Source organism: Phoca vitulina, unplaced genomic scaffold (genome assembly GCF_004348235.1).
Source record: "Phoca vitulina isolate PV1807 unplaced genomic scaffold, GSC_HSeal_1.0 scaffold62, whole genome shotgun sequence".
Classification (NCBI taxonomy): Eukaryota; Metazoa; Chordata; class Mammalia; order Carnivora; family Phocidae; genus Phoca; species Phoca vitulina.
Window position 1 is genome coordinate 7,634,024 of NW_022589765.1, and position 23,291 is coordinate 7,657,314.

Sequence of the window (23,291 nt, forward strand, 5' to 3'; positions counted from 1 at the left end):
AAAACCTTAGACCATACTATACCACTGACCTCTTAGAGGCAGGATAAAAGTGTATGCAGCCAATATTGAAGCAATATCAGAAAACTGTTTGGAAACTGACACACTAGGGCTCAATGTTCAGAGATGTGTCTTCCCTTACATTTAAGAAGAATAAGGTTTAAAATAGTTAACAACATGCATTAGCATGGACAGAAAAATCATAGGTCTTGCCTTGGATTTTGATTTACTTTTGAATTTTTTAATAATTCAAATGATTTTCTGACCATCCAAGACTTAGTATTAAACAATAAAAATACTCCATTTTCATAACTCTTTATTTTATTTATTTATTTATTTTTAAAATATGGAACGCTTCGTGAATTTGCGCATCATCCTTGTGCAGGGGCCATGCTAGTCTTCTCTGTGTCGTTCCAATCTTAGGATGCGTGCTGCCAAAGCAAGCACCATAACTCTTTATTTTATTTTATTTATTTATTTTTTAAAAGATTTTATTTATTTATTTGACAGAGAGAGCACAAGCAGGGGGAGGGAGAAGCAGGCTACCCACAGAGCAGGGGGAGCCCGATGCGGGACTCTATTCCAGGACCCTGGGATCATGACCTGAGCCGAAGGTAGTCGGTTAACCAACTGAGCCACCCAGATGCCCCATGACTCTTTATTTTTTTTTAAATTTTTTAAGATTTTATTTATTTATTTGACAGAGAGAGACACAGTGAGAGAGGGAACACAAACAGGGGGAGTGGGAGAGGGAGAAACAGGCTTCCTGCTGAGCAGGGAGCCCAATGCGGGGCTTGATCCCAGGACCCTGGGATCATGACCTGAGCGGAAGGCAGACGCTTAATGACTGAGGCACCCAGGTGTCCCCATGACTCTTTATTTTAAATGGCATTTGATTATGATCCTGTCTTGTTGGATTGGGCACAGCATTGCTCTGTTTTACAGTGTAATGATTAAGGAAAATATGCCAGCCTATCTTATTTCTTGAAATTTAAATTGAAATTCTTTCTATTCCTAGTCAGATGGTGTTATTAAACTGAATCTCATGCCAATTTATTGTGAATAATGTAAAATATCTTTGAGATTTTTAGATACTATGTATGGTAGATACATTACAGCTGAGGAAAAAAATATATTCCAATACTTTTATTAAATATTCTCACGAGTACAGGATATTTTGTTTTAGTGAATTATGGATATTTCTTTCCTAATTCTAATTAGCTTCGTAGTCTTATTAGTTTATCACACTTGTTTCCTAGTAACTATTAAAATAAAAGCTTATAATCCTTGGCTATAAGACTGTGTACCACTCTTTCCATCCCCACATTTTATACTTTGATTACAGTAGACCTGGACCATTGGTGGTAGGAATCAAATGAGAAGTCAGTTATATATAGGAACAAATGAGTAAAATCTCTTTCCTTAAATGAGCAAATAAAGCTCTAGTTGACTGGCTAAATGTTATTACAAACATTTTCATATTAGTTGTTGTCAGATCTAGAGGTATAATTAACACCTCTGTTTCAGGGCTGTTAACTATGAAAGCTGTGTGAGCCTTTAGAGAATTAAAAAAATTTTTTTCAATTATAAAATGAGAGCCTAATGAGGGACAATTTGCAAAGTTAGGCATGGACAATGTAGGAGCTAGTCATCCTGTTCTTGGCAGCGCCCTAGTAAATAGCCTGAAATTTTAGTGTTCAAAGTGAAGGGGACACTTCAGACATTTATGTTGAATTGGCAAAGGACCTCTTTTTAAAAATTTAAACCATCAAAAGAGTGACCTGTAGTGATGTCAATCATTATGGTCATTATGATGTTCTGAACTTATTCCAAATATAGCCATCTGTCCTCCCATGCTGGCTGTGGATCTTCATTTAGAGTCTGTTGGACAAGGGATTAGGAGTGAAGAGATGAGGCAGGTGTGGTTGCCTTGGCTGGGCTGATTACCTCATTTCTGGATTCCAGAAATAGCTTTCTAATAGATTTCCGTGCATTCAGTCTTCCTCCTCAGGCTTCACTACTATTTCTTCGTACCAGATTCTAAAACATGGCTTTTGTTTTCATCTTCTTGCTTTTTTGCTTAGAAACTTCAGACTGCCTACTTCCTACTAGTTTAAGTCCATGGTTCACAATCTGATGTTCAAGGCCCTTCGTAATCTTGCCTAACCACCCATTTCACTCACTTTTTTTTTTTTTTTAAGATTTTATTTATTTATTTGACAGAGACACAGCGAGAGAGGGAACACAAGCAGGGGGAGTGAGAGAGGGAGAAGCAGGCTTCCTGCTGAGCAGGGAGCCCCATGCAGGGCTCAATCCCAGGACTCCGGGATCAGGACCCGAGCTGAAGGCAGATGCCTAACGACTGAGCCACCCAGGTGCCCCTACTCATTTGTTTTTGAGTGTCAGCCATTGAGCCAGGACAGCTAGGTCAGAACACTGTTGGAACCAGTAACAGGGCTGTTTTTTTTTTTTTTTTAAGATTTTATTTATTTATTTGAGAGAGGGAGACAGCTTGAGAGAGAGTGGGAAAGCACGAGCAGTGGGGAAGGGCAGAGGCTCCCCGCTGAGCAGGGAGCCCGACGCAGGGGCTCAATCCCAGGACCCCAGGATCATGACCTGAGCCAAAGGCAGACACTACCGACTGAGCCACCCAGGTGCCCCGTAACAGAGTTTTAACTCAAAAGTGCCAAAACCATGACCTGGGATTCAACTCTCTGTATCCACTTCAGGACGTAGTATGGACAAAGACTAAAGTCTGTGGCTGGAAGACTTAAGAGAGAGAATGGGATGCAAGGTGTGTGTTAGGCTGGAAAATTCAGGATTTAATCTTTGAACGAAGTGTGGTAGAAGTTATTGGCTACATATTTTATGTAGTCCCTGGTACTTCCTGGTAGGAATAGGTATAGCTTGTTAAAGGAGCCACACTGAGCAGATGGCTACTCCTTATCATCCTCTCCATCCCCCACTGCATGTTCCCTTATGCCCTGAGCTGGGTGGTGTGGAGGGTATGGCCCTTTGGACTAGAGCTCTACCCTGGCGCAGATACTTCAGCTGACCTTAGTGGTTCCAGGGGTCCAGGGTTTTTTCTATGAAAAATTCTTTTCCCAGTGCCCAAATCCTTCACTGATAGAGGAATTTATTTTATTTTATCTTTTTGAAGATTTTATTTATTTATTTGAAAGAGAGAGAACATGAGCAGGCAGAGGGAGAGGGAGAAGCAGACTCCCCGCTGAGCAGGGAGCCAGATGTGGGGCTCGATCCCAGGACCCTGGGATCATGACCTGAGCCAAAGGCAGATGCTTAATGACTGAGCCACCCAGGTGCCCCTGGCAGAGTAGCTCAAATGAAGGGTCCAGGAACAAATAGCAAGTGCTGGCGTATGGCGAGCCAAAGAGATCAGAGCAAGTATCTGGAACGCTATATGGCATAGAGTAGGTGCCTAAGCATTAATCGTTGAATAAAATGCAAAGTGTAATGAGGATAGCAGGCATTATCTGCAGATTAGTTTTGTGCACAAGATTAAGGTGGAGGTGGTTGGGAATATAATGAGTTCTGGTGGTAATATGTTGAATTTCAGGTGCCTGTTTGAGGTGCCCATCAAGCAGCTGGATGCATCTTGCTTTGGTGGATATATCCAGCTGCTTGGTGGGCATTTACAAGATGAGTGTGCAGGGAGAGCTCTGGCTGGAGATACAACTTTGGAAGTCATCAGCACATAGTGATACTTGAAATCCGGGGACTAGATGATAACCTCCTGGGAGCGTGTGTGGGGTAAGAGGAGAAGGAGGCTGAGGAAAGAATTCTTGGGAACACTGACTCTTAAGGATCAGATAGAGGCTGAGAGGAAAGAGACCAGCCAAAGAATTAGGAGAAGCAACAAATAATGGTGGCATGGTAACTGAACCAAGAATCTCAGTAAGAATGGAGGGGTCAACAGGACCAAATGCTGCAGTGAAACCAAGATAGATAGAGCCAAAATTATGTCTAAGGGATATGGTCAAATGGAGGTCGTTGGTGACCTCAGCAAAGGTGTTATAAGACAGTGATGAGATCAGTTCATATGGTTCCGAGGTGAGAAAGTAGAGATAGTAACTTTGGATTATTCATTTAAGATATTCTTCTGAGAAAGAAAGGAAAGAGAAAAGGAAGTAGAAGCCTGTGTGAAGTAAAGGAAGTATATTTTAAGGAGAGCCCTAAGATGGTACAAAGGTAGAGAGGAAAGGATCAGGAAAGTGGGAGAAGTTGAAAGTAAAAGATCCTGGAGGTGGGAGGGATCGAGATTGAGAGCATAGGTGGGAGTTGGCTTTAGGCCTAAATGAGTGGAGGGATATCCCTTCCTCTGACCAAAAGGAAGAGTGAATTACAGTTATAGGAAAGTGCAGAGTAAAAAAAAATTGAGGGAATTCATATGTTCTATCAGCCACCTCTTACCAGTTCAGATCCTCTTGGCCTTATTTGTCTCAGTGGTCTTTGGCCTATTGCTTGTGTGTCCCAGCCCCTTCTCTGAGTAGGCTCTGATGGACTTAGACCAGTGCAATCTGCCAGCTTCTCATCACACGCCCTGGTGCTTTCCTGTGGGTGCCGAGACTCCATGCACAGTGTAGAGGAGTTAACCTGACCCAGCGGTGCAAAGCTTTGGCTAATAAAAGACAAGAGCTAGCTGTTAAATTCTCTTTCCATCCTCCTTGTCGACTGATCAGAGATGCAAGTCATGTATTTATGATCTTTCAAAAAATGGTACCCCATGACCTCAAGTGTGATACCAATGCACCTTCGTATTGACTCTCTTATTCTTTCGTTTCCCACTGTCTCTCCCCACTGCTTTCCTGGGATTGCACTCCCTAATAACAGATGAGGCTGAAGCCTTTGATTTCTGTATGTCAAACAGTTGAATGTCAGCAATTTCGTATGATTCAACCAAATAGCACATCAACCATTGCTCTGCTTTCTGGGGAACTTGGACTAAGAAACACTTAATGGTCTTGGCAAAGTAGGTATAGTCACCTGCTGAATATGAGCTTGTATTAATAGCTATCATTTATTGAGCACTTGCTGGGTGTAAGGCACTGTGCTAATTGTTTTACATATGTAATCTTATTTAATATATAAAGTAGGAATTATTTCCATTTTTCTCATGAAAAAACTGATGTAATAGGATGTTAGATAACCTGCTCAAGACCATACATCTAATAAGTGGAACAGATTTCAGACCCAACGCTGTTTGGTTTTTAAGCCTGCAATCTCTCTCTCTCTTTTAGATTATTTATTTATTTGCAATCTCTTTATAGCATTATGTTGTCTTGTCTAAGGTTAATATGATAGGGGAGTTAAACAAAAACCATTGAAAAAAATAGACTAGAGGTAGTGAGGGACCAGATAAGATTTAAAATCACAAGTTTCTGTGTCTCACATTCATACAGTGGGATAGTATTCTCCAAGTACGTTCAGCCATTTGGCTAAAGGATCAGAGAAATTTGGTGATTGAATTGACTGGGGAGTGCGGTATGGTGTTGATAGCAAAAGAACAGTGAGAAGAAGGCAGCTCAAGGTGATTGAGGAAGCAGCAAGAGAGAGTAGTGATTGACCATGGTGTGTTCAGACTGGGGAGGAGGAAAGTGAGGCCAGGTGGGGGCCAACTAACTGGGAGAAAATGGAGGGGTTCTCAGGTCAAAGAGCAGATTTATTGGGGAGTAAAGTGTTGGAAAGTCTGTAGGATAAGAATTGTGTTCTGCATGGGATATTCATGTGAAGGTATCAAAGGTGTAATATTTCCCAAAGGAGTAGGTTATTGACATGGAATGGGGGTGAAAGTCATTGGAATTGAGGAAGTCAAGGCACTGTGAGGCTGTGGTGTTACATTGATTATCCTTATGGATTTAGGAATCATCCAGGATGATGGTGGGACTAGAAGTGACCTATGAGCCGGATGCCAGGATCCTTAATAAACATGGCTGGACCGGGAGGTGAGTACACGACAGGAGCAAGGGAGAGGTAAGATGGGGTATATAGTTAATGTGATTTTTCAAGTAAGAAGGGATTTGTTTTGTTTTATAGGAGCTGGAAAGATTAATAGTTTATAGTACAGGTCAGCAAACTTCTCTTGGGTCAAATCCAGTCTCGCTGCCTGTTTTTGTAAATAAAGTTTTATTGGAACACAGCCATGCCCATTTGTTTGCATATTGTCTATGGCTGCTTTCAAGCTACAACAGTAGAGTCAAGTAGTTGCAACAGAGCCAGTATGTCCCACAATGCCTAAAATATTTCCTATCTGGTACTTTAAAGTAAATGTTTGCCAGCCGCTGGTTTAGAAAATGCAGTGTGTGTGTGTGGGGGGGGGGGGCGGGGTTGGAGTAAGGAGAACGGTAATACAGTTTTCCCTACCCTCACTCCAGCCCAATGTGCAAACTCTAGTAGAAAGAATTGCCTTGAGATGACTCTATGGGACATAGTGTTGTAGAGAAGAGAGCCTGCTTTCAATTAGCAGCAGGAGGTGGAGTGAGTCTTCAGGGAACAAGTGGCAGCCATAGGAGTAGACTTTGTTTATCATGGACTAAGAGTTCCAGACTATGCAGTGAAAATGGGAGAGAGAAAAGTGGCAAGGAATGGATAAAGAAGGGAGGAAGGGTGGAATGGCTTTGAGGAAATTGTTGGATTGTTGATGGCCAGCCAGCATTTGCAATTTGGGTGGTGCCCAAGGATCACAGGCATAAAAAAGCAAGGAGGAATTTACCCAAGGTTCTCATCTGGGTCAGGCTGAGCTACTTCCAGATTGCCTCTAGCTTAGCAAGGAATTCCAGATTCCAAAGGCAAGATGCCCATGGCAGGGTGGCCTCCAGAGCAGCCCTAGACCTCTCTAATTCCCTTGTTTTGGCAGGCTAAGAAAAATGTCATCTGGTAATTTTTGAATATAGAACATGATCCTGTTTTCCTCCATTGGAATATACATAGGTTTTACTTTCTGTTGATGGCATTACAAAGATTATAAATATACTTTTTTGTCATCTAGCTAGAGAATGTGCATGCTGGTAACTCTTCTTTGAAGGTAGCACACTGTTTATAAAAATTATATCTAGAAGGCATCCCTGGGTCAGTCATCTTCTCTCTCTTCTATTTTGAATAATATTCCAACCGTAAATTCCATTGGGCCAGGGACCATATTTGGCTTTTTCATTACTGTGTCCCCAGAGCCTAGGAGTAGTTAAAAGGTCAATAAATTTTTGTTAGATGAATGAATAAGAAAGGGGTTTCCTCTTAATGGAATATGACCTTGGTAATAGCTTTGGAAGTACTAGAAAATACCATTTCAGATTTTCCATCAAAACTAGTGCTTGCTGCACCCTTCATGTGTTTGTAATGAAGTAGCTCTGGAAAGACATACAAGAAACCAATGAATGTTGGGGGTGTGGGAGATATAAGTGGGGAGGGGAATGGGACAACTTGGAGAGGGGTAGGTGAAGTAAATGTATTGAATACCAAAAGCAACTCATTTTAAAGTGGCCAGAGAAGCTCACAGGCACTCAAGTGGTAAATGACAGGGCATGTGCCTTTGCAGGATGCTGCAATCCCCACCATTCCTTAGTGTGTGCCTAATGTAAAGGGGGCAGTCACTCTGAGTTCCAGTCAGTTCTTGACACACCTGGTCCAAAGCAGCCAGATTCCTTCATTTTCCAAGAGGACTGGAAAAACCAGATTTTTACATAAAATCTTCCAGATTTTAAAAGTTAGCAAGGAATTCATTTTTGTGGAAAGTGAAAACTGCAACTTGGAGGCAGCTGGGTGGCTCAGTCTGTTGGGTGTCCAACTCTTAGTTTTGGCTGAGGTCATGATCTCATGGATAAGCCCCACTCCAGGCTCCCTGCTCAGCACTCGGCAGGGAGTTTGCTTGAAGATTCTCTCCCTCCGCCCCTCCCTCCACTCGCTCTCACTCTCTCTCTCTCTTAAATAAACAAATCTTTAGGAAAAAAAACCCTGCAGTCTGTACACCTCTGATCCAGAGGAATCCAGAATCTGTGTTTCCTCAAGAAATCTGAAAACTTTTTCCTTTTTTTTTAAGATTTTATTTTATTTTATTTATTTTTAAAAAGATTTTATTTATTTGTTTGTTTAGATAGAGCAAACATGAGCTGGGGGAGGCGCAGAGGGAGAGGGAGAGAGAATTTCAAGCAGACTCTGCACTGAGCGCAGAGCCCCACATGGGGCTTGATCTCATGACCTTGATATCATGACCTGAGCCGAAATCGAGTTGGATGCTTAACCGACTGAGCCACCCAGGTGCCCCTAAGATTTTATTTTTAAGTAATCTCTATACATAACGGGGGGCCGGAACTCACAATCCCAAGATCAAGTCTCACTCTCCACTAACTGAGCCAGCCAGGCACCCCCTGGAAACTTTTTCTTTACCAAGTAGTAGTTTGTGGCACTCTAAGAACCTTTAGGGCTACTATTTTATGTGCTGTTTGAAACCAAAGACGCCAAGGGAATAACAAATGTTGGACAGAGGTGCTCATGTGTGGTTGTTCAAGGCATGCACTGCACAAGTGCCCCCGACCACAGAAGAGAGAGGAAGGTTGAAATACAGTCCACCAATGGGGACCTTCATGATGGATGGATCAAGCTGGTAACAGCAGAACCCCTACAAATGCAACATCACTAAAAGAGACAACCAGATGTGACAGGCCACCCGATGAAGCCACAGGAGATACTGTCAAAGAATTATTCTTAAAAAATAAAACAAAACCACTAAAACCCAATCTGATTGATCCTCTAGATCAGGGATCATCAAACTATGGTCTCCCAGCCAAATCCAGCCCTTTACCTGATTTTGTAAATAAAGTTTCATTGAGACCCAGCCACACCCACTTGTTTACCTATCGTCAATGGCTGCTTTTGCCTCACAGTGGCAGAGTTGGAACCATATGACCTGCAAAGCCTAGAATATCTATTATCTGGATCTTTAGAGAAAAATTTCACCAACCCCCATGCTAGATCTAGATACCTCTCTACAGGAAATATGGAGGACAGAGGAGCATCCTAAACCAACACCGTGGGGGATGCAGTCAGCCCAACCCAAAGTGTGGAATGGTCTCCAGGACAAATGATCCAGTTCCTTCCATAAATAAGTGGCAGGAAAACACAAAGAAGGAGGCAGAACTATTACAGACTCCAAGAAACTTACAAGACGTATCTGCCAACCAAGGAAATGGGGGTAATGACTGGGTATTTGATGAGATTAAGGAATTAGTCATTTTTGGTAGGTGTGAAAATGGCATTATGCTAAATGCAGTGATATTTGGGGATGGATCCTGGAGCAATAAATAGAACATTCATGGAAAAACTGATAAAATCCACCTAAAATCTGTGGTTTAATTAGTAGTAATGTACCATAGTACTGGGTCATACTAATGTAAGATAGTAACATTAGGGCAACTGGCTGAGGGGCATACAGGAACCAGGAACTCTCTATCATCTTTGCAACTTTTCTGTTAATCTAAAATTATTCCAAAATAAAGGTTTTTTTTTTTTTTAATTTTGTATTTAAATTCAATTTAGTTAACATATACTGTATTACCAGTTTCAGGGGTAGAATTTAGTGATTCATCAGTTGCACATCACACCCAGTGCTCATTCCATCAAGTGCCCTCCTTAATAAAGCTTATTTTATTTTATTTATTTTATTTTTATTTTTTTAAAAGATTTTATTTATTTATTTGAAAGAGAGCACAAGCAGGGAGGGGGGCAGAGGGAGAGGAAGAAGCAGACTCCCTGCTGAGCAGGGAGCCCAATGCAGGCTGATCCCAAGGACCCCGGGATTATGACCTGAGCCCAAGGCAGATGCTTAACTGACTGAGCCACCCAGGCGCCCCAATAAAGTTTATTTTAAAACAAACAAAAACTAGTGCTTGTTCAAATTGAAAACAAACACCAAGCATATAGATTTTACCAAATTAAAAAAAATATAGCACAGGAGACCGATTTTGTATTAGAAATAAATGCTTTAGGAAAAATCCTGATTTGAATTGAATTAATATTGATGGATTTTTTAGAAATGCGTAATTTTCAACATGGTTTTATTTTTATTTTTTAAGATTTTATTTATTTATTTGACAGAGAGACACAGTGAGAGAGGGAACACAAGCAGGGGGAGTGGGAGAGGGAGAAGCAGGCTTCCCACGGAGCAGGGAGCCCCATGCTGGGCTTGATCCCAGGATCCCGGGATCATGACCTGAGCCGAAGGCAGACGCTTAACAACTGAGCCACCCAGGTGTCCCTCAACATGGTTTTAAATGAATGATGTTTGAGGGGTCTGAGATGGGGAGTAGGAAAAGGTACAAGATAAATGGTGAAGGGACACACAATCTAGACTCTCAGTGTCTTAGTCCATTCATGCTGCTATTATAGAAATACCAAAGACTGGGGACGCCTGGGTGACTCAGTGGATTGAGTATCTGCCTTCAGCTCAGGTCATGATCGCAGGGTCCTGGGATCAAGTCCGCATCGGGCTCCTTGCGCAGCAGGGAGCCTGCTTCTCCCTCTGCTGCTGCTCCCCCTGCTTGTGCTCTCTCTCTCTCTGATAAATAAATAAATAAATAAAATATTAAAAAAAAAAAGTACCAAAGACTGGGTGACACAAACAACAAACATTTATTTCTCACAGTTCTGGAGGCAGAAAGTCTAAGATCAAGGTGCGAGTAGATTCAGTCTGCTGAGAGCCCGCTTCCTAGTTCATAGAAGGCTAATTTCTGGCTGTGTCCTCACATGGAGGTGTGGGAGCAAGAGAGCCCTCTTGGGTGTCTTAGAGGGGCATTAGTCCCATTCATGAGGGTTCCACCCTCATGACCTAAGCACCTTCCAAAGGCCCCACCACCTAATACCATCATAGAGGAGATTAGGTTTCAACATATGAATTTTGGAGGGACACAAACATTCAATCTATAGCACTCTGCTACAAGACTTTATACTCAAAATCACAAACAATCCTTGCCACAATAGAGAAAGAACATGGGACGTAAGCCAAATGATTCTAAATCTGTGATGATCATGGGAGGAATAGAAATCGAATCAGGGGTTTTGTCCTACCTTTGCCAATTTTGGCACAGAATGTGGACAAGACCATGGCTTCAAGTTGTTTATTTTGAGAGAGATCATACCAAATTTGAGTTATAGGGAGGGGCAGTATGGCACAATGGTTTAGAGTCTGGGCTAGTGAGCTTCAAGTACCTGGCTCTTAATAGCACTTATTAGCTATGTAGCCTTAACCAATTTATGTAACTTCTCTAGGCTTCAGTTTCTTCATCCATAAAATAGAGTTAATAATAGTGTCTACCTTATATAAAGGTTGTGTGAGTATTAAATTAGTATATATATATGGCATATAACCTGACACACAATAAGTACTCAGTAATCATTAGCTATTATTATTATTATTATTATTATTTGGTATCAAGTAAAAAAGGTTCCAGTGTTTTACTGATTTACATGTAGCTTCTTACCTAGTACCCTGTCCAATAACCAAGTGAAAGGTTTTGCTTAACCTTAACTCAGTCCTGGCCATTTTGGCACTTTGAGCATATTGTGGAAGAGGATTTACTGTTTGTTGGAGGATGTGGTCGGCATTTTTTTATTCCTTTCCCCTAGAAATTTCTAGAAGAATTCTAAAAATCTTGTAGGTGGAGTCAAAGAGCGGACAGAAAATTGGGTTCAGAGAGCTTAGTGGCATTTTCTTTGGTGTACTTCAAAATATCACCATAAGGTGGAGTTCTTCCCTTACTCTAGAAACACGAGAGCTTTCAAATTCAACTTTTTAAGATTTGAGTACATGGTGGGATAATAATGAAAGCCACTTAAAGTTGATTATAGGCTTGGTACACTAAAAGTAGTCATGTTCTTTAAAAGAAAAAAGTTGCAGAAGTTTGAACTTTAAATATTTTGTGATAGACAAATGCTTGCTTCTAGAAAAATCAAAACATCTATTTGAAGGTTTTAGATTCAAATCAGAAGGAGGAGAAATTATAAAAAAAATCGGGCAATCTAAAATGAGTTGCATAATATAAATCACTTTACATATGAATATCTAGTGCGTGTGTTTGTGTGTGTGTGTGTATGTGTATGTGAGTGTGTATGCATACAACTCTATCTCCCAAAGAGTGCTAAAGGGTCTCAAACTGATGCCTGAATGTGCTTGCTCTTGGGAGGATTGAGGGGATCCAGCTCAGTGGTCTGAAGTCATTTGCTTTCATATCACAGGTATCTGCTGCACGTGTCCAACATGGCTTTCGGCCTTAAATGCTGATAAGGATGATGGCCTCATCTATATATCTTGTGGCCAGCATATTTTCCAAATGCTGATAAGGATATGGATATTTCTAAATGCTGATAAGGATGATGGCCTCACCTATATATCTTGTGGCCAGAATATTTTCCAAATATTCTCCCTCTGTTCATGATCAAAGTTCTGGATCCTTTCATTTTGTGTCTAATGGACCAAATCTAATTGCAAGGGAATATCAGAGGCTGGTATAGCTTGGGTGGGTAGGGTTCCTCAGGGCTCGATCAGGAAATTCTTAGCTGAGTCAGAAGAGGGCATCATCTGGGTGGTAGGATCATAATTTGTTTCATCTCTATATATTTTCTATTGGCTGCTCATAATCAAAATAAAATAACCCAATTTCAACTTTGGAAGAACAAACAAACAGGCCAAATAAAAAACTAGATGAGATCATCCAAATCTCACTAAAACTGAAGGGGACTAAATAAGAATGTTGACATTGCGGTAGGGAGCCAAGAGTCCATGTTCTGGGTGTTGTGAGCAAACATAAATTGATTTGAGAACAATAGGGATGGTGGCCATGGGTAACCCCGAATAAGTGCTTAGAGAGGCAGGAATCCAGCCCTTCAGGGTCAGCCGTGTGCCTGACAAGTTTCTGTGGTGTGCTTGAAGCAGAAGGCAAGCTCCCCAACCTGTCTCTTGGGCCATACCCCGGAGTTGTGGGTGGGAGACCAGTACTCAGGTTCCTGGCCTGGAGTTGTTGGGGTGGGTCACAGCTGGGGAGTGGCAGGCAGAGTCTTGATGGTCCAGATGCAGGCCCCTCCCTTTTTCTGGAGTACTTGGCCATTCCCAGCCAGTGAACTCTAGGGTTAGAGGTTTATTGGCAGCATGCCCGCATTCTCCATATTCTGGCATGCTGTGTAGTTCCCCAGAGGGGATCTCTAGTTGATGAAGAATTATTTTGGTTCAAGGAGGACCTGAGAAAATTCATCTGTCCGGTCCTCTCCTCCCCTGTCCCAGGCCCGTTGTGAGTCCTGGGGTCTCTGAACAGCTACAGTTTTAGGAGAAAACCTGGAAATTTTGCTGGAGTGCCCTGAATTTGGGGGGAGCCAACGCAGGTGGAGAAGCAGAGTCTAGTAGGCACACTCCTAATCACTGTAGCAACTTTGCCTTGGCTTTAGTTTGTAAAACTACTTGGTCCCATTACTGCATTTTTCCTCACAGTGCTTGAGTCCCAGGAGTAAGAAAAATTGGGCCTCTTCCATATTCCCCAGGTGCCTGATGGAAAGCACTGGAAAGCTGCCTGAGCTGCTGCAGTTTCCCCTTTGTGTGTGTGTGTGTGTGTGTGTGTGTGAGAGAGAGAGAGAGAGAGAGAGACAGAGACAGAGAGACAGACAGAGACACAAAGGAGCCAGCAGAATTGATATCTGGACCAGAAAGCCAAGATTAAAAAATTATGAACGGGGCACCATGATTTATGGGATTAGAGGCAGCTATCAAAGTTGGAGTACAAATCTAGGAATTTAAAGTTAAGGAAACAAGAAACTGGTTCAAAACAGTCTAGATGACCAGGAATCTAAAGAACAGATACCAACAAAATAGATACCAAAAAACCCCATCTTTTTTTAAACTGGAATCTTTATAGGTGTGTGATATTAGCCAATTCTTTTTTTTTTTTTAAAGATTTTATTTATTTATTTGAGAGAGAGAATGAGAGACAGAGAGCATGAGAGGGAGGAGGGTCAGAGGGAGAAGCAGACTCCCTGCCGAGCAGGGAGCCCGATGTGGGACTCGATCCTAGGACTCCAGGATCATGACCTGAGCCGAAGGCAGTCGCTTAACCAACTGAGCCACCCAGGCGCCCTAGCCAATTCTTTAACTTGTTTCCCTAACTCCACTAAAATTTTATAAGAAATAAAGCCTCATCAGATAAAAGAATTGACAGTGATGGTAGGTCCATCATTTTGCTCTTGTCCTTAAAAGTGCCTCTGTATATCCCGTTGGAAAAGAAAGACATTAAGGCTCTAGGTTATTTTTCTGTTTAGATGAGAAGTGTCACGTCTTTGTGTAATTGCCTTTATTTTGAAATGCAGATTTTTTTTTTTTTAGGCCAAGTTTGTTTCTCTGACCCAGTTTTTCCCTCTATTTTGTCACTTGGCTTATTTAAAATATGAAACTGGGAACAAGGCACTTGGGGCCTCATGATGACTGTGTCAGTGATTTGGTATGTGATCTTGGCCAGCATGCTTAACAGATGAGACACAGAAAGGTTAAATGGGGTTTGAAGGACCGTAAATACTGACCTGCCTCATTAAGACATATTTAGGTCCAGTACATCTTTTTTACCCAAAAGCAAAGGAAAGCAAAGGGAAACACAAAATAACCCCCCCCACTTTTGTGCTCCCTGTCCCTTTCTTGCTCCATATTTCTCTTCCTGTATCTGTTGATCAAGTCCAGAATAGGGAAGGTTTCTCTGCAAGATGTCTCTCATCCCTCTTGGTCTGGGTTCTTGAACAGTCTGGCAGCATTTTTTGGATACATTGGGGTGCTTGGTCTTTGCAAATGGGGAGTTCTGTTTGTGAGCACATAAAAATTTGTTTTCAATCATCTTACTTGGCCCATGTAGATCTATACTGGGTATGTTGAGGGATCTAGGCCTAATCTCAGTCCTACTTATTTATTTATTTTTAAAGATTTTATTTATTCATTTGAGACAGAGAGATACAGAGAGAGAGCATGAGCAGGGGGAGAGGCAGAGGGAAAGGGAGAAGCAGACTCCCCGCTGAGCCGGGAGCTGACCTGGGGCCCGATCCCAGCACCTGGAGATCATGACCTGAGCCGAAGGCACATGCTCAACCATCTGAGCCACCCAGGCATCCCTCAGTCCTATTTAGGGTTAAAGGTATGCACCTAGGCCCCTTTTGACGGGTAATAGAAGGGAAGGCTGGGGTCACCAACCTGCTTGGGAAAAAAAATGTTGCTTGCTAGAAGGCCCAAAAGAGGACTTGGTGGTTGAAGCCATCTGAGAAACGCTATGACCCTATGACCATAAACATCAATTTATTACAGACCCTGTTAATAACATGAAGATTAAATTATTTGTCTTCTTTGTAACTCCCATTATGCCTATCATGTATATTAGATTAAAAATTATAAGAAGCAGTAATGTGTTTGAACTCCTTGGAAATACAATTTGAAGGCATCATCATAATTAAACATGGCTACCGTATTATAACGTGTGTTTGAAGATTTGGTGGTGTAGATTGTGATGCCTGCTAATGTGGTCTAGAATAGCCAGGACTCCAAATGGCTCTTTTCTAGTTATAATCTATATGTGTAGTTATAATCAAATCTGCTAGTGGGACTAGAGTAGTAGTGTCTTCTGAGTTGCTCCAAATGGGAAGACTATTTTATTTTATTTATGTTTTAAAGATTTTTTATTTATTTACTTGACACAGAGAGAGAGACAGCTAGAGAGGGAACACAAGCAGGGGGAGCGGGAGAGGGAGAAGCAGGCTCCCCGCTGAGCAGGGAGCCCGATGCGGGGCTCGATCCCAGGACCCTGGGATCATGACTTGAGCCAAAGGCAGACGCTTAACGACTGAGCCACCCAGGCGCCCTGGGAAGACTATTTTAAAATTTTTCTTTAGGGGCACCTGGGTGGCTCAGTCAGTTAAGCATCTGCCTTTGGCTCAGGTCATGATCCCAGGGTCCTGGATCGAGCCCCGCATCGGGCTCCCTGCTCAGCGGGGAGCCTGCTTCTCCCTCTCCCGTTCGCCTGCCTGTTCTCTCTTTCTGTCAAATAAAAATAAATAAATAAATAAATAAAATTCTTCTTTAAAATACATAAATCCACTCTGGGCCATATCAGGATTGGGTTTAGTTGCAAATAAGAGGAAAAACTGTTCGTCTAACTACCTAGACTAGAAAACTTGTCATCCATGACATCTCCTCCTTCCCCTGGCTTTCCCTCTCAATCTTCTAGAGTTCACCTCCTTTGTAGACACTGCCAGTTACCTGCCACTATCCCATTTTTCTTTTTGTTTGTTTTGTTTTGTTTTTAAGATTTTATTTATTTATTTGTCAGAGATTGAGCACAAGCAGGGGGAGCAGCAGGCAGAGGGAGAGGGAGAAGCAGGCTCCCCACTGAGCAAGGGGCCTGACGTGGGACTCGATCCCAGGACCCTGGGATCATGACCTGAGCCAAAAGCAGATGCTTAACTGACTGAGCCACCCAGGTGTCCCTGTTTTGTTTTGTTTTATTTTTTTTAAAGATTTTTATTTATTTATTTGACAGAGAGAGAGAGCGGCAGGCAGAGGGAGAGTGAGAAGCAGGCTCCCTGCTGAGCAGGGAGCCCGATGCGGGGCTCTCCTGGGATCATGACCTGAGCCGAAGGCAGACGCCTAATGACCAAGCCACCCAGGCACCCCATGTTTTGTTTTGTTTTAAATAAGAGAAACTGAATTTTAACTGGGAACATTGTCACTTAACTAAAACTCACTATTTCTCAGCTTTACCTTCAAGTGTCCATGTGACTAAGTTCTGGTTAATGAGATAAAAGTGCGGTGTTATGTGATACTTTCAGGAAGTCTCCTTAAAAAGGTAGAGATCACACATTTTTCTCTCTTTGTATAGTACACTGTCTGGAACAAGGATGTGATGGCTGGTATTCCAGCATTCATCTTGGACAATGAAGACTCCTACCCTAAAAATGGCAGGGTATACACCTTCGAGTATGGTTCCTTGCAAATTTCATGGTGCTATCATACTAACCCTGGGCTTCCTACCTTTGAAATTCTTATTTAAGCCACCCTTATTTTGTGGTGCTACCCACAGAAGAAATAGTTGGTGTTTTTTTTTTAAGATTTTATTTATTTATTTATTTGTCAGAGAGAGAGAGAGAGGGCACAAGCAGGGGGAATGACAGGCAGAGGGAGAAGCAGGCTTCCTGCTGAGCAAGGAGCCTGATGTGGCACTCGGTCCCAGGACCCTGGGATCATGACGTGAGCCAAAGGCAGACGCTTAACGGACTGAGCCACCCAGGCGTCCCAGAAGAAATAGTTTTGAGAGAAAAGGTGATGGGTTTGATTTTTGGCACGTGAATATAAAGCATTGGCAGGTCACTCAGAGAGAAATGTATAAGAGTCGTAGCTATGGTTTGATGGTAAGGCTGAATTAAACTACACAATTTTCTCTGCTTCTGCTCTCCTACTGTCCAGTGTTGTCATTCAAATGCAATACAAATAGAGCTAGTTCCACGGACTACTTTGGGAAATGTTGACCATTAACCCTCTAACTGACTTTCATACTACTGGTCCTTGCCTTTTGAAAGTATTTTATGTATTGTTCCCAGGGTAACTTCTTCTTCTTCTTTTTTTTTTAAGATTTTATTTATTTATTTGAGAGAGAGAAAATGAGAGAGAGAAAGAGCACGAGAGGAGGGAGGGTCAGAGGGAGAAGCAGGCTCCCCGCTGAGAAGGGAGCCAGATGTGCCAGATGTGGGACTCCATCCTGGGACTCCAGGATCATGACCTGAGACGAAGGCAGTCGCTTAACCAACTGAGTCACCCAAGCGCCCCTCCAGGGTAACTTCTTGAAACCATTTTGACCCTTGCCTACTGACTAGAGTCTGATTTTCTTATGTTGACACTCGAGGCCCTCCACAATCTGGTCTGGATCTACTTTTCCAAATCTTTTTTTGTTTTGTCTTCTCATGCACGTCATGCTTATTCAGACTGATAAATTCTCCCTGCCCTAATTATGCTACACAGTTCTCTCTTTTACTCGGGATCATCTCTAGCTCACGGAATCTTGGTGCAAAGTAGAAAGAGGTGTCCCTTCCTCAAACCATTTCCATCTGTCAGAAAATTGTTGTAATGTATTGATTGTGAGAGAGTGACATTTTCCTGCTGTCTACTAGAAAATTTTTGTGATAAATATACAAGTCACTCGTCTTTGAAGTAACAAAAGTTTTTGTTTTTATTATTTATTTATTAAAAGATTTTATTTGAGAGAGAGAGAGAGAGCACAAGCAGGGGGAGGGGCAGAGGGAGAGGGAGAAGCAGACTCCTCGCTGAGCAGGGAGCCCGACGTAGCCACCCAGGACCCTGAGATCATGACCTGAGCTGAAGGCAGACGTTTAATCCAAATGAGACACCCAGGCATCCCCCAAATAATTTTTAAAATATGAAAATATTCAGGGGTGCCTGGGTGGCTCAGTCGGTTAAGCAGCTGACTGTTGATTTCTGCTTGGGTTGTGATCTTGGGGTCGTGGGATTGAGCCCCACATCAGGCTCTGTGCTCAGTGGGGAGTCTGCTTGGGATTCTCTCTCCCTCTCCTCTGCCCCTCCCTTGAAATGCTCTCTCTCTCAAATAAAGAAATCTTTCAAAAATAAAATAAAAATAAAATATGAAAATGTTCAAATCACCAAGATGTCAGCAGTCTGAACAGCGTCCCCATAGATGTGGCAGTCTTTTTGCAGCACACAAACTGAGGATCCATGAGTAGGGCCTTGCTCATACTGCTTTCTCCACCATACATCCAAGGGCTACTCGAATGCCATTTTCATTAAGCTTTTCCTGATTCTTCAAGGAAATGGAAATAAATCTTCTTTCACCCTGAAAACCCAAAATATTTTATCTGGACTTCTCTCAGGTATTTATCACTTTCTTAATGGTATTCTGTTTCTTTCTTTTTTTTTTAAAGATTTTTATTTATTTATTTGACAGAGAGAGACACAGCGAGAGAGGGAACACAAGCAGGGGGAGTCGGGGGGAGAAGCAGGCTTCCTGCTGAGCAGGGAGCCCAATGTGGGGCTCGATCCCAGGACCCTGGGATCATGACCTGAGCTGAAGGCAGATGCTTAATGACTGAGCCACCCAGGCACCCAATGGTATTCTTTTTCTTTACGTTCATGTCTTATCACTCTACTAGACTTAATGCTCTTTGAGGTCAAGATGCATTTATGATTTCCTTTTGTAGTTTCATAATACTCAGCAGAATACCTTATGCTTAGGGTTACCATATGTCTCAATTTGCCTGGGACAGTATGGGCTTATGCCTGCTCTGATATAAGTATTAATAGTGGCCCCATTCACACTCAAAATGTCCCAGTTAGAATGATAAATTATAGGACCGCCTGGCTGGCTCAGTCGATGGAGTGCACGACTCTTGATCTCGGGGTTGTGAGTTTGAGCCCCACGTTGGTTGTAGAGATTACTTAAAAATGAAATCTTTTAAAAAAGGGAATGATAAATTATATCATCACTCTACTTATGTGGCCTACATTCAGCAAATAATTGATGGATGTATACATGAATGAATGATAGAGGTTAGGTGGCCATCCCCACAGAGAAGGTAATTGAACCTGTGGAATTGGTAAGTTCATCAAAAGAGAGAGACTAGATAAGACAAGGGTCAAGGTCAGGACCTATGGGGAATGCTTACATTTAAGGGATAGATAGAGGAAATAGTCCACAAACCCAATGTAGTGATTTCATGGAAGCGAGGGAGAGTGTTTTACGAGGGATGAACTGGTCAACATTGGTAAAAGCTGCAGCTAGGTCAGGCGGGGTGAATTCTAAGAGAAAACCCATAGAATCTGCCAATTATTAGGTCACTGCTGACTTTCAAGACAGCAGTTTCAGTAGAGTATAATAGAGTGTGGGGTAGAAGCTAGGTGGCCAGGGGTGAGGGAGTGAACAAATGCTGAGAAAGGGGTCAGTGAGCCGGGGCTACATTTGTGAGAAGTTTGACCCGTTGAGAGGTGACAGTGAGAGGAAGAGGAGACACAGAATGGTGACGTGGGTCAAAGTCAGAGGAGCCCTGAATGTGTTTATGGACCATGGGCATAGAGCCACTAAAAATAGCTAATGGCACCATTTCTCTCAGGAGCGGAGAGGGAGTGGCATCAAGTTTCCAAGTAGAGGACATAGCCGTGGCCATGGCTATGGCTTTTTTGGAGACAGGAGGGGTATGGGGGAGTATAGACAAGGGCGCCATTTCGTTGTGCAGCTTGAAGAAAGACGGGGCGTGAGGGAGCCTACATGGCCACCATCTTTGTAGTTGAAGTAGGTGGTGAGGTCATCCGTGAGAGGAGGGACAGCTGGGGTAGGACGGGGGACTTGAGAGCAGTGGAAACAGTTTGGATTTAGAACAACTGTTTAAGAAATTCCCGAGGGAGTCAACAAGAGGCTTGCCAAGCTGTGGTGCAAGTCCAGCTGAGGTTCAACTTCCCATATCGAATGAGATAGTTATTTCCACAGAATCCATAGAAAATGTATTTCTCAAGCTGATTATCCAAATGGGTTTTTTTTTTTTTCCCCACCAGGAAGAGAAGAAGAGAAAATGTGCTGGCAATTGACAACATGGCAGAGATTTAGAAGCATTTAGTCTTTCTCAAAAGATGGTGGTTGCTCAGTCATCCAGAAGCCTTCTAGCACCCTCAGTGAAAATGAAGGCTTCACCAAGGTTGTTACTGGGTGGTTAAGAGCATGGACCTAAAGCCAAGGATCTTCCATTTTCAAGCTACTCAGGGACAAACCTTGAGTTTCTATGCCCAGTTCAGAGTAAAGGCAAACCCTGACATTTCTGTGAGACAGAGCATAAAGTTGCAAATAGCCTCTGTGATAAAACCCGATTTAACCAGGCAAAACCTTTAAGCTTACAAGCGGCCTGTTAAATCTACCACAGACCAAATGTCAGACGTTGCCCTTTAAAGCCCAAGTAAATGACCACAGTACTATGGCTTTAGATGAAAAAAGTTAAATCTCACACGCCCACAGGTAATCTTTCCAAATGTCGTTTAATCACATATTCATAATTATTACAGTGTTCTTTAAAAGGAGGGTAACATTTGGAGACAACTGTTTGACCAAAGCGTGAGGCGTTCTTTTCTTGAACACAGAGTTTGCTTCCTTTGTTTCAGTGAGGAATCAGGGTGGCAGTGGTCCAAAAGCACAGCTGCCCAAGTGTATAAACAAGTGACTCCGATCCTTTTCATCCACCTCGCTAAGCAAAGTGCAGGATCCACACATATGCACTTGATTATGGGTATTTTCATGTTTGTGTTGCCAGACTCTTCCAATGACACATATCTCAGAGGTGAGCGGTAAAAACAGAATATAGGTCTTAAGACGTCCATGCATAAGGCACCATCAAGCGATTTCACTTACATGCCTGTAAATTACTCACAGTTTCCCTCTTTTGTTTACTCATGAAAGGGTTGTTTATTAAGCACCACCTGCATTAAATTATATGAGTATTCATTTCCTTTGGAAATAATTAGCTTGTTTATGCACCATTTTCTTTGACTTCATCAACTGTACCATTTCAGGGGCATGCTAGAGAGAGGGGGAAAAAACACCATTTGAGAATAACCTTTCTTAATCTCCGGGAGGAGGATGGCGCTCTCACTTCCTCCCGAAAAGAGTTCCCTTTACTTATTCTGCCATGTTAATTCTAATTAGCAATTGGATGGAGTTGAGACGGGACATAGGCAAAGGAATCTCTCTTCTTTCCTGTAGAGCCCAGAAAACCAAGTTACTTCAATAATAGGAATAATCGGGGCGCCTGGGTTGCTCAGTCGTTAAGCGTCTGCCTTCGGCTCAGGTCATGATCCCAGGGTCCTGGGATCGAGCCCCGCATCGGGCTCCCTGCTTTGCAGGAAGCCTGCTTCTCCCTCTCCCATTCCCCCTGCTTGTGTTCCCTCTCTCTCTGTGTCTCTCTCTGTCAAATAAATAAATAAAATCTTTAAAAAAAATAATAGGAATGATCATTGTTATTATTACTAAGCGCTTATTAAGTGCCATTACTCTACCCAGGGTGGTGCAAAATGTTCTTTTTGTTATTTCGTTTGATTTTCATGACAGCCATGTTGTATGATTAGGAAGTGGTTTTTTTTTTTTTTAATTCTTTTTAATGGGCAACCTAATGATCACAGAGGTTAAATAGTTTCCCGTAACATCATACAGCCAAGAAATAAGTGGGAGAGTTGGGAATCCAAATCCAGGTCTTCTGATAGCTATCCCTCACCTGATATTGTCAGTGGTTAGTTGGGGGGACTCATTGTAAAGTTTTGGTATTCCAAAATCGGAAGTACCTGTAAAGGCCTCTCTTTCTACCTCATGAAAGGTTATTGAGCAAGAGTATACCTCTCTCTACAGTGAAGACTTATTTTCCCTGCCCGTGGCTAGCTCTCTTCATTTTGTGCACTTCTTAATTCACTTACGAATTTGCTTTTCCTTAACTTGTTCATCTCTGAGTTCTCATAGAAGTATAAAAGGACAAGCTTACAGTCTAAAAATATTGAGGCAATTTACACAAATGGCTGCTAAATTCCAAAAGAGCTGTGATTTAAACCAGCTAGTAATTATAGACTTAGCAATGTCCTGGGCCCAATCACAGCCACTGAAACATAACTTCCTACCACATAAGCCTGATCAAAGATAATTAGAGGAGAGCACAGGTGGCAAGTCTGTCCCCTGGGAGAAGAATTAGAGCTCGTTTCCACTGTACAGTACCCAGAAAAATTACATGTTGGCATTCTCCAGGCCAGACTCACAAGGGCTCCAAGTTCTCTTCTCTAACCTCTAGCTGCTGCTTGTCCCCACCTTACTTTTTAATTTTTGTTCTGCCATTATCTGTGCAGTGGAGGGCAGTATTCCACAGTGGGTTCGGGTGGGCTAGTAGGTAAAGACTGGAGGGGTACACGATGCATCGCCCATCAGCTTGCTCTGTACTCCCAGCAGCTGGGACTTAGTGCCTCCAGAATGCTGTGGGTTGTGTCTGGACCCCTGGCCACAGTGATACAGAGGATGTATTGACATGCTTGTTCAGTGTGTGCTCCTGCTGAAATTTATTTACCCATGCAGGTTAAGCTTTCAAATCTCTGTGGCCATCTTGTAGCGCCCAAACCTAATAGGTTTCCAATGGAATGTGGACCGAATAAGTCGTCCAATCTAAGAAAAAAAACTTGGCTGAAGGCATGATTTCTAATACCAGTCCGTGAACTCTCTATACCTACATGT

The 23,291-nt window shown here is 42.4% G+C and overlaps 1 non-coding gene across 1 annotated transcript; it reads right to left on the minus strand.

Moving 5' to 3' along the window:
- Positions 1–337: 337 nt before the first annotated feature.
- On the minus strand, positions 338–444 carry LOC116623930. Its single transcript, XR_004297801.1, has one exon. It is a non-coding gene; the product is annotated as a U6 spliceosomal RNA (small nuclear RNA).
- Between the last annotated feature and the right edge of the window lie 22,847 nt (positions 445–23,291).